Genomic DNA, 12,327 nt, shown 5'->3' on the forward strand with positions numbered 1-12,327 from the left:
TACAATGTAGTGTAGTGTGTACATGTGTGCTGAATGCTGATGTAGCCAACCATACAAAGCGTGGTATTGGAGACCGTGTCGTGTGCGCTACGACTCGTGTAGATCTACATCATTCTAATCTACAGACAGTAGATCTACAATACAGAGTGCACAGTCAGTGTAGCCACTCTGTTTTTAGTCTGTAGCATGCAGCGAGGACTGGCGCGCAGTGCAGCTGCATCTTGCATCCAGCACGCGGATTACCATGATTACACGTACACACTGGCAGGTTATTGTTATGCAGATCGCATTTCAGTAGGTGCCGACATCTCTCCCGGCAATAGCGGCAGGTTTGTTATTAGAGGCAATGCCGGGAATCATGCCTCATGGTCGTCGTGTTTCCTGTCTCCAGCTAGACTGCAGTGTATCTCATGATGATTCATGAGTCGCAGTACTGCATCTTCGCTGCAAGTGTTGCCTCGGCGATGCATGATGTTACCTCTGACTCTGAGTGGCTAGAAAATTATTGTCAGAACATGCCAGTTTGCGGCAAGCGGCGCGCACAGTCCGTAGTAGGTAACGTAATTACCATGATTACGAACGGATGCAGAAGCTCACAATCTCTACGTTTCACTGCCATCACCGTTCAAGGGGAGAGATACCGTCCTTACCCGTCTACTCCTTATCGACTTGGACCTAGGATAAAAGGTGAGGTCAAAAGATTGCCGTAAACGTACAGCACTCGGCAATGCCGCTAATGAGTAATGAGTAATGAGTAATGTTGATTTCATAGCACAATATCAATCAACACTTGCGTGGTTGCCACCAATAATTAATTTTGTCGTGTCCCTCTCCCTTGCATGTCCCTCTCCCTTGCATGTCCCTCTCCCTTGCATGTCCCTCTCCCTTGCATGTCCCTCTCCCTTGCATGTCCCTCTCCCTTGCCTTTCCTAACTGTCATAAGCGGCTCACTGCTTTGTTATCAACAATGATTAAAAATAAAAAAAGTTTCCATGGAGATAAGAATATTAGGGTGCGTTCTTAAATCCTCTCGGAAAAGTTGGAGACTCTCCAAGCTTTAGAGGTGGTTGAAACTTGGAGATTCCCGCGGTTTGGGATCAGCGCATGCGAACTACGGCTAAAAGCCACGTGTTGATCATGAGTGTACGCATTTTTATTGTATTATTATTTATTCTTCTTTTACTAGGGAATTCCCAACAGGCACCAGCTCCTTTTTACAGGGAACCCTAGCCTAGGTATGATTTGATGGATGAGCGAAATTCAGCTGGTGAACTAGACATGCGGCAAGCCGGTGGAAGTGTATTCCACCTGGCATCGCCCAAATAAGAAATTGCACTAAAGCCATATCGGGTGTTAGCGGGGGGCAGAACAAGAGCAGCAGAGACTTGGCCACGGGTGGTGGCTGCAGTGTGAGCACCATGGGCGCGCAGGGTAAAGCGGTCTCGCAGAAGAGGACTAGCAAGTCCATTCAGGCAGCGGAAAACAAATACATAGGTTTTGAAGTTGAGGCGTTTCTCAAGGGCGTACAAGTTAGTATGACTGTATAGAAGAGTGGTGGGAGTCATTCTATCCAACCAAAACATTCTCTTTAATGCTACGCGGCTGGCAGTAAGAAGCTTGTCATATAGGGCTTGTGATAAGCAATGAATATATGCAGTGCTGCCAAACTCAAATGTGGACTGAATGATCGATAGAAAAGTCGTTTGCCAAAAATGCTGATATTCTGCTTTGCATGGACAAATGCTCCGACCTTCCTGTTGACATTTGCACATACTGCATCCACTTGGGTTGAGAAAGACAGATGTTCGTCAACCAGTATTCCTAAGTACCGAGCGTAGTATTTCCCTTTTCTAATACGCACATGTGCATACTACGTTAATAACTCAAGATCGCGGCCCCTTTGCCGCTTCATATTGCTTCACATGTGCAAAATATCTCCAAATTCTTCGAGACCCGTTCTGGAGCTATCCCAGATTCTTCGACTTCTCTTTTCTTCTTCTCCTAGAAGCTAGAGAATATAAGAACGCACCCTTAGTAGCGCAATGAATAGAGCATAAAGCCTAGTTCACATTCGACGGAACGCTGACGGTACGGGACGTAAGGGCCTGTCGGGAAGGCTGGGGGTGAGCTGTAAAATCTTGTACGATTCGTACGACATGACATGGTGCAGTCGTTGCGCCGTTCAATAGCGAACGGCACCAGTCATTGAATGAAGCGGAATCAAGTTCACAATACTAGTTTTTCATGAACACCAAAAAAGTAGCTTCGAAAGGTGTGCCATTCAAATAATAGCTCCAGGAAATGATAAAACAGCTCGTCTGTCACGCTTCTGAACTATCCCTAAATACCATAAGTGACATCAGACATTATCTTGCTAAAATTCAACTCAAGTCGTTTTAGCCATTCTGCGAGTTATCATGGGAAGCGCAGTGTTCGAAATGCGAAAAATTTCCATGTACGAATCGGGAGTAGTGGGTGCACGACGCCGTCTCCTGTTCACACTCAAAATGCAGCTGTTTTGTACGCTTGTGTCCCCGTCTACGTCGTCTACGGTATGAAAAGTTGGATCGATCCAACTCTTCTCGTCGCTTTCCGATCCGTACGGCAGTATGGTTGCGTTCCCGTTCCGGGTGTTCACATGGGACGCCGTCAGACTGCAGGGCTGCCACTTGCTCAGATTTTTCGTAAATCGTCAGATTTTTGATCGCCTGTCCGACAAACCGACCAATTTTGTTCCCCAAGAGGGTCAACCGATTATTTTATTTTGAGAGCTTTTTAGTCCAGTTGGCCATTAATTCATAATTGACATGGTTGTAGTGCGTGTGCTGGACAGTTAAAAATGTGTTCTGGGGCCCCAACAGCAAGCCATTTTTCTAAAAAAATTCACCGCGGTGGCCCTGCCGCCTGCACCCCGCCGGGGGAATCCCCCGGACCACCACGACAGATTTTTCTCCCTCCAAGTGTGGCAGCCCTGAGACTGTCCCGTTTCCCCTCAATCCTTACGTCGCGCCCCGTCGGATGTGAACTAGGCTAGGCTTAATTGCGCACTCAGTACAAACACCATTAGCAACAACTGCTTGTTCTGTATGTTCCTTTTAATGTTTTAGATGCCATCTCATCAGGAGGATTTTCTAGCAAGTCGAAATCATTCGAATACCTCAATAACGCAAATTGCAAAGTGGTAACTTTTAACTTATTTAGCGGGAACAATGAGAGCTGAGAGAAATACCAATCAAAACATGGGATGACAAGAAATGAGATAAATTCACAACCAGTTAGTAATCACGCAAACATGAAGGTGAATACTACTGATCTAAATTTACAAATATTTTCGGTGTGAACAAATTCTTTTTCTGCTTGTGCAGGACTGTTTAGGTGGTAAAGATGTAGGTCAATTGTAATACACGCAAATATCTTTGACTACGTGAAGGGGACCATGGAAACCAATCATCAGTACAACGACAAACACTATACTGGAGAAAGCAGAAATTTTCGGTTGGGTTTTATTATTGGTAACTTCGATGCCTCAGAACTAAATATTGCGACAGAGCCTTCGGCCATATTTCCAATTTATTGCATTCCCAACTCATCACAACCACGCGCTCTTCAGCCGAACCATACAGACACCAGCAACGACACTTCTGTTGAGAGATAATATTGTTCCACGCCTCTAGACAGCTGTTTCGCTCCCTGTCGGAGCTCATCAGTAGAGGATGATAATGGAGGAATGATCATTCTTATGCACCAGATATGGCGCAAGTGCGCGTTTTCCACTTTACCATTTTAGCAGCTTGCATATGCCATTGTTACATGTGGAAAACGCGCACTTGCGCCATTTCTGGTGCATAAGAATGATCATTCCTCCATTATCATCATTATCATCCTCTACTGATGAGCTCCGACAGGGAGCGAAACAGCTGTCTAGAGGCGTGGAACAATATTACAGTCAACTTCGCGTATAACGACACTCGGCGGGGCATCAGAAAAGTGTCGTTATTTGCGAAGTGTCGTTATACCCGAAGTCTCATTATATGTATTACAATTGGATGGGACTTTGCTCTGGGCATGGAAATTCTGTCGTTATTCGCGAATTGTCGTTATATCCGCAGTCGTTATTGGCGAAGTTGACTGTATCTCTCAACGGAAGTGCCGTTGCTGGTGTCTGTAGGGTTCGGCTGAAGAGCGTGTGGTTGTGATGAGTTGGGAATGCAATGACTTCAATGCCGACATTTTTTACCTAAAATAAAACGCACTGAAAATTTCAGTACTATAGTCCGTTTCAAAAAGATTAGTAATCAGGTTCTGGTCGTGCCAAGGCGGAGGTGAGGATAACAGCACGGAATGCTGTCAAAGCCCAAGCCCTGCTGCTCCGCTCCAGTGTGCCGGAGGCCAAGCAGCGTGTAATCGACCTGGCTGCGGAGAAGGGCTCTTCCAGTTGTCTGACCTGCAGGCCCTTGAAGCGCCATGGATTTGCCCTCTCCAAAGCGGAGTTTCGCGATGGAGTGCACCTAAGATACAACTGGCAACCACAGCGCATGCCATCAGGGTGCGTTTGTGGAAGCCAGTTTACTGTGGCCCATGCCCTCTCATGCCCCACCGGCGGTTACCCTACCATCAGGCATAACGAGATCCGCGATGTGACCGCTGGTTTCTTGAAGCGTGTTGCCACCAACGTATCTGTAGAGCCTCATCTGGAGCCCCTGAGTGGGGAGCAGCTGCGTTATCGCACCGCCATCCGCGACGACCAGGCTCGCTTGGACGTAGCAGCAAATGGAGTGTGGGGAGGGCGGTTCGAACGCACCTTCTTCGACGTCCGGGTGTTCAACCCTTTTGCGTCTTCGAACCAGTCCTCCTCCATTTCTGCCACCTACGTTCGCCATGAGAAAGCGAAGAAGAGATCGTATGAAGAGAGGCTGCGGGAGATCGAGCATGCTTCATTTGTCCCGTTGGTCTTCTCGACAACCGGTGGCATGGGCAAGCAATCTGCCTCGCTTTACAAGCGAATTGCATCTCTCATTGCTGAGAAAAGCAGCGAACCGTATTCGGTTGTTATGTCATTCATCCGCTGCCGCCTTAGCTTTGTGTTGCTCAGAGCGAGTGTCATGTGCCTGCGTGGTAGCCGCTCTGTTTTCGCTGAACATGCACCTGTCTCTTCTTCTGCCTCCCTAGTTGCTGCCGAAGCTGGCACTTCCCGTCATTAATTTTATAGTCTTTAGTTCTTTAATATTATTATTTGCCATGGCGACCCCCGTAAGCCCAAATAGCTGGCAGGGCAGGGTTGTGCCTTTTTTCTTTTACTTCACAGGTGTAGCATTTTATCAGTCATTACGTATGATTTATACAGTGGCAGTACCAGGCGTGGGCCATCCCCTGGATTATCAAAATGGGTGCCTTATCATTTTTTTCTGTTTTTACACTATCTGTATCATGTAAAAAATTATTCGAATGCCAAAAAGAAAATCAGAGAGAAAAAAAAGGTTCTGGTCGTGAGAAGAAGTAGCGACGACCCGGCCATTATGGAATCCAATACACCACACCACCGCATTGCGCTCTTGGCCGATCCAATCTCTGCACTCACATCACCATCACCACAGCGAGGACAATTCGGGTATATATAGTGATATTGACAATGACCCTCCAGACAGCTGTTTCGCTCCTCCTGAGCTCATCAGCGGAGGAATATGATGTTGAATGAAAGAATAATAAGAATTGACGATCTTTATAGGGCTAAATTGGTGCTATTGCGCTCATTCTGCATAGAAACGTGGCATACCCTAAGTGACAAAAGTGATAACAAGGTCAGGTGATAACGACACGCGCTCCTGTCTGGGACAGGAACATGTAGCACACCTCGTCGTTCGTTCCCCGTCACGTCACTATGGGACAAGTACAGTCAGCCTCAGTATCTTTGTTTTTGTGGCACATGCGATAACTAACTTTACTGGTGCTAGACTGACTGCTGTTTTTTGCGCCCCCCCCCCCCCTTTTCAGACGTGCTAGTTGTTGCGCATGCGTGGACTATGTGGAGCATGCGCTGTAAGAGTAATGTTGGTGTGTACTTTATTTTCATATTGCAATTGAAAGGAACTATAAAGTCAATATGCAAGGGAAACAAATTGAAAATAAGCTTTTGGAGCCATCAACAGGGACATGTACATGATTGTACATGTATGATGATTAGTGATTACTGTACAATCATGGACAACCACAATGTGCGAGTTCATTAGAGAAATGTGCCTCTTTTTCTTGGTGCACATCCCTATGTCCAGCTATACAACGAGATGAGGATGGTCATTGTCAGTTTCTGGGCTGCGAACAGGCAGAAAGGTGAGAATATGTCAAATTTTCACCATTTGTGCCCACCTTTCAATTTCAATGTACCCCTCTATAACACGACCCGGCTGTATTGTCAGTGGTCGAATTGATTTGATTTTTGGTTTGCTTGTAGGCCGCTGTCACTCACATTCGGTGTCCTGGAATTGTTTAGTGGCAAATTGAAGAATCACGGGCAAAAAGCCCCAAACTTGGAGATAGGCTATTTTTCAGGTTTCAGCAGCCCTGGTCGAGTTCGTTAGAGAAATGTGGCTCTTTTTCCTGGTGCACATCCCTATGTCCAGCTATACAACGAGATGAGGATGGTGATTGTCAGTTTCTGAGCTGCTAATGGGCACAAAGGTGAGAAAAATGTCTCTTCTCTGCGTTTGACGTCACAGTATAAGAATTAGCAGAGAAGTAGTGTTCTCTGTCCACCCGGGAACGGGTATGAGGGAGCACGGTGTGGGATAAAAGGATGTGATGAGCGCATGGTCGGCCTCTTTTTTCTTTGTACGGAGAGTTGAGTGAGAGTGAAATTTTTTTTGAAAGTTGTTTTGGTTGGGAGAAGAATGTCGAGGTCGAGAAGTGTGTCGTGTAGTGGTAGTGAGAGTGAAGGGTATGACGAGGAGAGTCGGAGGATGAGAGAGATGGCTGTGCGATTGGAGACGTTGTTCTGGAAGGACAACTCCCGACACATCAATGGGAGACAAATATCTCCCGGCACAACTAAGGCACAGTAGTTAATTAATATTTATAATTCATACTATTAGAATAACATTGATGAGACCTGACCGGTTTCTGCACGTAGAGTGCTTCATCAGAGAAATGAAAAATGTTGTCTCGACTATAGCTTGTATACACAGCAAAAGAAATCAACAGATGCAGTAAAAGGTGCAAGAGATGCAATGCAGTTGCCACCATAGAGGTGTTAAGCAACAATTTGAGAGCGAAAAAGCGCAATGCTGCTATAGGGTTCTACTGTAGAGTTCATAAACCGCAGAGTTAAATTGCATAATCCAGGAAAGGTGCATGAACTGCAGGTAAGGTTAAAAGAAACTTCTGGAACCAACCAAAAATACAACTTTTTAGCTTGTGAGAAATATGTCACTTCTCTGCGTTTGACGTCACAGTATCAGAATTAGCAGAGAAGTAGTGTTCTCTGTCCAGCCGGGAACGGGTATGAGGGAGCACGGTGTGGGATAAAAGGAGGTGACGAGTGCAGGGTCGGCCTCTTTTGTCTTGGTGTGGAGAGTTGAGTGAGAGTGAAATTTATTTTGAAAGTTGTTTTGGTTAGGAGAAGAATGTCGAGGTCGAGAAGTGTGTCGCGTAGTGGTAGTGAGAGTGAAGGGTATGACGAGGAGAGACGGAGGATGAGAGAGATGGCTGTGAGATGGGAGATGTTGGAGAGGAAGTTGGAGAAGACGGAGAGTCGTAAAAGGAAAAGAGAGAGTAGGAGTAGCAGTGAGAGTGAGTCAGAGAAGAGCAGGAGAAGAGGCAGGAGTAGACGTAGCAAGAAGAGCAAGAGGAGCAAGGAGAGTAAGCAGATGAATAGGGAGAGACAGGACGAGAGGATGGCGTCGGCGAAAAAGAGAATTTGGAAAGCCAAGGCCCACGAGAAGCAATTCAACGTGCTGAGCAAGGCGTTGGAGCCTCTAGCCAAGGCAGAAGGCAGAGCGACGAGGAGAAGGAGATAATGCAAGGGTAATAGAAGAAGGTGAGATGATCCTCCATCGGCGGATTAAGTTATTGCTCTTCGCGGATGCGAACATATATATGACGGCAAGGTGGAGTGCGGTTTCGATACGGATGACGAGCGACAAATGAGAAGGGCCAGGGTGGAGGCCAAGGAGGGGAAGAGGAGCAACAGTAAGCCCTTTCCAGGAGGCCGCCCAGCCGGGGTCGGGCTCGGAGCGGCTGCTCGCACCCAGACCATGCCGGCGGCGCCGAAACCTCCCGGATTCGGCACCATCTTCAAGGAGCTGGCCTGTTGGCGGTGCGGAGGGAAGGGGCATGTGCAGCGGGACTGCACACCGCCTGCCCCAGGCCCAGCACCTGCCAGGTCATTCGCGGGACAGCAGCAGCAACAGCCAGGATGAAACAGATAAGTTTCATGTTGATGATGATGATGATGATGATGCCGATGATGAGAAGAGTGTTCAAGCTTATTCAGATGTTGTTGAAGGCGGATATGTTTCGGAAGGGGAAGGGGAAGGGGAAATCTTGGTAGAGGGTGAAGCTGTGATGCATGGGAGATTGAAACGGTGCATACCATTTTGGAGGGAGATGGGGGCTTCATCCTGGATTATTAGTATCTTGGAGGTCGGTTACGCGTTGCCGTTTGTAACAGACCCTCCGTCTGGTTTTTTAAGGAACCAGAAAAGCTGTTGGAAGCATGCGAAATTTGTTGATGAGGCATTGAAGGGGCTGGTAGACTGCGGGAGTGCGATGAAAGGGAAAGAATCTGAGTTAAATTGTGTTGGCCCGCTGGGCGTGGTGGAAGGTGCTAGGAAGCTGAGACTGTTTTTGGACTTGAGGCAAGTGAATGAATGCTTGGCAAAATTCAGGTTTAAATTGGATGATATCAGGATGGCAGTGAAGCTTTTTCAGAAAGGCGAATTTGTTGTAACATTCGATTTGAAGAGTGGTTATGGTTATCACCATGTTGATATGGCACGGGACCATTGGAATTATTTGGGATTCTCATGGGGAGGTGAATTTTATTGTTTTAAGTCATTGCCGTTTGGGCTTTCTACTGCTCCGTATCTTGTTAACAAATTGGTCCGTGTGATGGTTCGTTACTGGACGGCTCAGGGCATTAATTTAAGTACCTGATGTTCTTTGACGATGGCTCTGCAGGAGCGGGCACTGCGGAAGAGACAGTGAGGGTAGCAGGTGTGCTCACGGAGACGTTGGAAAGAGCGGCTTGGAAGATCAATGTGGAGAAATCTTGTCTTGTGCTTTCTCAGAAGCCTACCATTCTGGGTTTTGTGTTGGACTTGTTTCACGGGAGGGTAAGAGTGGCGGAGGCGAGAGTACATGTATATGTGTGTGTACGCGTGCGGCTCATGCACATGTGCAGAGGTGTTTGTGTCTGTGTGTGTGTGTGTGCCGCACGTGCATGTGTGCTGTAAAACTCCCCTAATTATGGCGCATCCGTCTAACATGTACCCTGCACCTTTCTGACTCCACTAGAGTCACAAAATGGGCTCCTCCGCAAAAGAAAGCCTCACAAACTATTTAAATAACCGACAAGGAGACAACCGTCGTAATACATGTATAGCTACGGGAATAAAACTAGTACTTGAAGTACTCATAACCATCCATCCATAAAACAATAATAGTGTGTGTGTGCGCGTGTGTGTGTGTGTGTGTGTGTGTGTGTGTATGTCCGTGTGTGTCTGTGTTGGTCAGGGGCATTGTGTGGATTGTCGTACCTGAACACCAATCACTCATTGGTTTGCTGTTTGTAAAATGCAAGTAGGGCCACAGTTTGTTGATTCACTTGCAGGGTAGATGATTCACTTGCAGGGTAGATTATTCACCTGCAGGGTAGATGATTCACTTGCAGGGTAGATGATTCACTTGCAGGGTAGATGATTCACTTGCAGAGTAGATGATTCACTTGCAGGGTAGATGATTCACTTGCAGGGTAGATGATTCACTTGCAGGGTAGATGGTTCACTTGCAGGGTAGATGGTTCACTTGCAGGGTAGATGATTCACTTGCAGGGTAGATGATTCACTTGCAGGGTAGATAATTCACTTGCAGGGTAGATGATTCACTTGCAGGGTAGATGATTCACTTGCAGGGTAGATGATTCACTTGCAGGGTAGATGATTCACTTGCAGGGTAGATGATTCACTTGCAGGGTAGATGATTCACTTGCAGGGTAGATGATTCACTTGCAGGGTAGATGATTCACTTGCAGGGTAGACGGTTGAAAAATACTTGTAACACTGATGTCAATCATTGGTGCTTTTGTGCGTGTGGCGTGCTGTGCGCAAGTGCAACCCGATAACCCTGATGATTCTTCTCAAACACTTTTCTGCTGCATACTCCCAATGCACACAGGCACCCGGATCACCGCAAGCGTCCAGACGTTGATCACTTGGTGCAACGGCTTAGCCATACGGCCGTCCTACTCGCCCCGGTGCCTCAGTCCAGTCCATTACCCAGGCAAGCATACTCTATTGGCGCACCGTTACACGCAAGTGAGAACATGTATGAAGATATGCAAGTGATATACTGCTTGCAGTCAAGACCTCGCCACTCTCCATGACGTCACAAGAGTTCCTGGGAAGTGATGGTGATGTCATGGCTGTGTGTATAGTATAATATACTGTACACCATGATATGGAAGTGTGTTGTATACAATATTATTGTATACAACACACGTCCATATCATGGTGAATGATCTCAGTGTGTGGTATCCGCACATGCTGGTCGGGAACTGAGAATACAGCATGTCAGTATTGATGCAATGCAATTGGAACTTGACTTGATATTGCATACGAATTATACTCAATTCGACTCTTGGTCTCCCCCACAATGTTTCGAAAAATGAACGTGTGTGTCCCACGCAGGGAGTAACACAAACGTTCACTATTTTCTGTCTTGATAACAATTAATATATTGAGCGTTCTTAGATTCAAGCCTGGCTATTTATGAGAACACAGTTTGTCCCGACCGAGTACATGTATCATATCCGTGCTATTTTTTTCACCTTCCCCCTTTTCATTCACTTAATTAAATACATGTACGTCGATTTTTGATGAGGTATTCAGCATGCTGGCAGTTTGGAGAGAAATTCAGTACTACATTAATCTAACTAAGTCTTAATATCTCACACACTCACATCTGGCATTTGCTTGGACTTGTACACTGTTCATTCGTATTATTATTATTATTGTTTGCATCCTCATATTGATGCTGGATGCTAAGTCCTGAGTTCCGCTTATGCTGCATGGCTTTCATGAGAGGAGCCATAGGAGTAAACATCCACATAGTTCTGATTACCTGTGCATTAGAGTGGATTCACCTTTCTTATCCTTGACTTGTGTGTGTGTGTGTGTGTGTATGTGTGTGTGTGTGTGTGTGTGTGTGTGTGTGTGTGTGTGTGTGTGTGTGTGTGTGTGTGTGTGTGTGTGTGTGTGTGTGTGTGTGTGTGTGTGTGTGTGTGTGTGTGTGTGTGTGTGTGTGTGTGTGTGTGTGTGTGTGTGTGTGTGTGTGTGTGTGTGTGTGTGTGTGTGTGTGTGTGTGTGTGTGTGTGTGTGTGTGTGTGTGTGTGTGTGTGTGTGTGTGTGTGTGTGTGTGTGTGTGTGTGTGTGTGTGTGTGTGTGTGTGTGTGTGTGTGTGTGTGTGTGTGTGTGTGTGTGTGTGTGTGTGTGTGTGTGTGTGTGTGTGTGTGTGTGTGTGTGTGTGTGTGTGTGTGTGTGTGTGTGTGTGTGTGTGTGTGTGTGTGTGTGTGTGTGTGTGTGTGTGTGTGTGTGTGTGTGTGTGTGTGTGTGTGTGTGTGTGTGTGTGTGTGTGTGTGTGTGTGTGTGTGTGTGTGTGTGTGTGTGTGTGTGTGTGTGTGTGTGTGTGTGTGTGTGTGTGTGTGTGTGTGTGTGTGTGTGTGTGTGTGTGTGTGTGTGTGTGTGTGTGTGTGTGTGTGTGTGTGTGTGTGTGTGTGTGTGTGTGTGTGTGTGTGTGTGTGTGTGTGTGTGTGTGTGTGTGTGTGTGTGTGTGTGTGTGTGTGTGTGTGTGTGTGTGTGTGTGTGTGTGTGTGTGTGTGTGTGTGTGTGTGTGTGTGTGTGTGTGTGTGTGTGTGTGTGTGTGTGTGTGTGTGTGTGTGTGTGTGTGTGTGTGTGTGTGTGTGTGTGTGTGTGTGTGTGTGTGTGTGTGTGTGTGTGTGTGTGTGTGTGTGTGTGTGTGTGTGTGTGTGTGTGTGTGTGTGTGTGTGTGTGTGTGTGTGTGTGTGTGTGTGTGTGTGTGTGTGTGTGTGTGTGTGTGTGTGTGTGTGTGTGTGTGTGT

At 46.7% G+C, this 12,327-nt stretch overlaps 1 long non-coding RNA gene across 1 annotated transcript; it reads left to right on the top strand.

The window, feature by feature from the left end:
* The first annotated feature begins 356 nt into the window (after window positions 1-356).
* LOC135824878 (uncharacterized) lies at window positions 357-11,358 on the top strand. Its single transcript, XR_010554959.1, has 4 exons — window positions 357-687; window positions 6,270-6,327; window positions 6,618-6,675; window positions 10,387-11,358. It is a non-coding gene; the product is annotated as an uncharacterized LOC135824878 (long non-coding RNA).
* The last annotated feature ends 969 nt before the right edge of the window (window positions 11,359-12,327 follow it).

Source organism: Sycon ciliatum, chromosome 9, assembly GCF_964019385.1.
Source record: "Sycon ciliatum chromosome 9, ocSycCili1.1, whole genome shotgun sequence".
NCBI lineage: Eukaryota > Metazoa > Porifera > Calcarea > Leucosolenida > Sycettidae > Sycon > Sycon ciliatum.